Here is a 3371-nt window from a genome sequence, read left to right as displayed (position 1 = left end):
AGAATACAAGCCCCCACCAGAATACAAGCCCCCACCAGAATACAAGCCCCTACCAGAATACAAGCCCCCACCAGAATACGAGCCCCCAGCAGATGAGGATTCTGGTCTGTTTTACTTAATGCTGCAGTTACAGCACCTGGTACAGTGCCTGGCACCCAGTTGGTACTTAACAGATATCCATTAAATGAATGAATGAACTGGGCTTTAATAAAGACTCAGCCAAAAAACTTAACTGTTGTTTGCCCGATATTTCACTTAAGTCAGAAATTTATGCAATTAAAAAAAGGGTAAAACCAATCCTTGGCTAATCAAGATGCTCAAGGCACCATGGCTCTGCACAGCAGAATGGCATTAACTTCTGGCGCCTTGAAGCACCATAAGGAACTTGCACCAAAAAGAACTACCATCCTGCACTACAGACTTTACAATGGAATAGATATTTCAAATTAAGGTACAAAGACCTCTTCCCCCACGCCCTTCTTCCAGACTAAGAAACTGCTCCCCTCTCCGTTGCATATGAAAAATAGGATTTCACAAAACACCTGCGGCAGACGTAACTATAAACACTCTCAAATAAATAAGGACCATTTTTACCCTTACTGGAAACATCTAAAAGCAGTAGAATTAGAAAATAAATTTGACATCCACCTCATTGGGCCTTTGCAAGCAAAATCTAAACTCCAAGGGGAGCTCAGTGGCCATGATCACTGATTTGCAATCGATGGCCCTTGATTGGGGGTTTTCCCACACTTTCCGTGTACAAACAGTGAGGAAAGGCACACAGGCCTTCCTCTTTGGATTTTACTCGCTGTGCTTTCTTACTCTGTGTTGCTGTTTAAATGAAGCTTACGGGTGATCTCTCTCTGGAGGCTCCCTTGAGAGCTGTGGGAACCTACCCAGTCTGCAAACCGACTTCGAAAGGCTGCCAGCGAGCAAGAAGTCCTGCACAAGCAGCCTCTGAATCCAGAATTCCAGGTCTTTCGAAGGGAGCTTTCTTTACTTGGAAGTCCGTTTCGAAAAAAATGCGAAATACTCAGGGCAGAGCTGCTCAGTACTCCCAGGCTCCTCTTATTATAAAACAAAGTTGTGCAAAGCCCCTTTGGCTAGCCTGCAATGAAAGCCAAGGATATTATCAAACGAACCACAATTTTAAAAATCAGCAATATAATGCCTGTGCTCCAGGATGAAGGAGAAATATAATAAAAGGACAGTGATTTATAATAACGTATTTTTCAATACAAATTACACTAAAAACAAAAACACCCCCCGTTTCCAATTTGGCCTCTAGGGGGAGTATCGCCCCCAGTGAGAACCACTCGCAAAGAGAGCTCTGTTCTGCACCTGAATGCCCAGAAACACGGGATTTACAAGAGTAACTTGTGCTGACTTTTGCAATAAAAGGAATCCAAGTCAGAAAACAAAAAGTAAAGCTGTCACTGCTTGCAGATGACATGATACTATACATAGAGAATCCTAAAAATGCCACCAGAAAACTACCACAGCTAATCAATGAATTTGGTAAAGTTGCAAAATACAAAATGAATGCACAGAAATCTCTTGCATTCCTATACACGAATGATGAAAAATCTGAAAGAGAAATTAAGGAAACACTCCCATTTACCACTGCAACAAAAGGAATAAAATACCCAGGAATAAACCTACCCAGGGAGACAAAAGACCTGTATGCAGAAAACTATAAGACACTGATGAAAGAAATTAAAGATGATGCTAATAGATGGAGAGATATACCATGTTCTTGGATTGGAAGAATCAACATTGTGAAAATGACTCTACTACCCAAAGCAATCTACAGATTCAATGCAATCCCTATCAAACTACCACTGGCAGTTTTCACAGAACTAGAACAAAAAATTTCACAATTTGTATGGAAACACAAAAGACCCCGAATAGCCAAAACAATCTTGAGAACGAAAAACGGAGCTGGAGGAATCAGGCTCCCTGACTTCAGACTATACTACAAAGCTACAGTAATCAGGACAGTATGGTACTGGCACAAAAACAGAAATATAGATCAATGGAACAGGATAGAAAGCCCAGAGATAAACCCACGCACATCTGGTCACCTTATCTTTGATAAAGGAGGCAAGGATATACAGTGGAGAAAAGACAGCCTCTTCAATAAGTGGTGCTGGGAAAACTGGACAGGTACATGTAAAAGTATGAGATTAGAACACTCCCTAACACCATACACAAAAATAAGCTCAAAATGGATTAAAGATCTAAATGTAAGGGCAGACACTATCAAACTCTTAGAGGAAGACACAGGCAGAACACTCTATGACATAAATCACAGCAAGATCCTTTCTGACCCACCTCCTAGAGAAATGGAAATAAAAACAAAAATAAACAAATGGGACCTAATGAAACTTCAAAGCTTTTGCACAGCAAAGGAAACCATAAACAAGACCAAAAGACAACCCTCAGAATGGGAGAAACTATTTGCAAATGAAGCAACTGACAAAGGATTAATCTCCAAAATTTACAAGCAGCTCATGCAGCTCAATATCAAAAAAACAAACAACCCAATCCAAAAATGGGCAGAAGACCTAAATAGACAGTTCTCCAAAGAAGATATACAGATTGCCAACAAACACATGAAAGAATGCTCAACATCATTAATCATTAGAGAAATGCAAATCAAAACTACAATGAGATACCATCTCACACCAGTCAGAATGGCCATCATCAAAATATCTAGAAACAATAAATGCTGGAGAGGGTGTGGAGAAAAGGGAACACTCTCGCACTGCTGGTGGGAATGTAAATTGATACAGCACCTATGGAAAACAGTATGGAGGTTCCTTAAAAAACTACAAATAGAACTACCATACGACCCAGCAATCCCACTACTGGGCATATACCCCGAGAAAACCATAATTCAAAAGAGTCATGTACTAAAATGTTCACTGCAGCTCTATTTACAATAGCATGGAGATGGAAGCAACCTAAGTGTCCATCATTGGATGAATGGATAAAGAAGATGTGGCACATATATACAATGGAATATTACTCAGCCATAAAAGAAACGAAATTGAGTTATTTGTAGTGAGGTGGATGGACCTAGAGTCTGTCATACAGAGTGAAGTAAGTCAGAAAGAGAAAAACAAATACTGTATGCTAGCACATATATATGGAATCTAAGGGAAAAAAAAAAAAGGTCATGAAGAACCTAGGGGTAAGATGGGAATAAAGACCCAGACCTACTCGAGAATGGACTTGAGGATATGGGGAGGGGGAAGGGTAAGCTGTGACAAAGTGAGAGAGTGGCATGGACATATATACACTACCAAACGTAAAATAGATAGCTAGTGGGAAGCAGCCGCATAGCACAGGGAGATCAGCTCGGTGCT

General features: G+C 40.5%; 1 protein-coding gene across 3 annotated transcripts in view; it reads right to left on the bottom strand.

Annotated features, from left to right (window-relative positions):
• Positions 1-3371, bottom strand: part of MTM1 (myotubularin 1) — a 98903-nt gene that overhangs the window by 77287 nt on the left and 18245 nt on the right. Inside the window, exon 1 of one of the 3 annotated variants that reach the window (XM_029241537.1) lies at positions 897-1104. The exons of the other annotated variants lie outside the window; for them this stretch is intronic. The gene's annotated coding sequence lies outside the window, so the exon portion shown is untranslated. Of the gene's footprint in view, positions 1-896; positions 1105-3371 lie in introns of those variants that run through there. 3 annotated transcript variants of the gene reach the window in all.

Source organism: Monodon monoceros, unplaced genomic scaffold (genome assembly GCF_005190385.1).
Source record: "Monodon monoceros isolate NGI ecotype Baffin Bay Population unplaced genomic scaffold, NGI_Narwhal_1 Super_Scaffold_22, whole genome shotgun sequence".
NCBI classification, from domain to species: Eukaryota; Metazoa; Chordata; class Mammalia; order Artiodactyla; family Monodontidae; genus Monodon; species Monodon monoceros.
The sequence above is the reverse complement of the archived record's forward strand: the minus strand, read 5'-3'. Positions and strand labels throughout refer to the sequence as shown.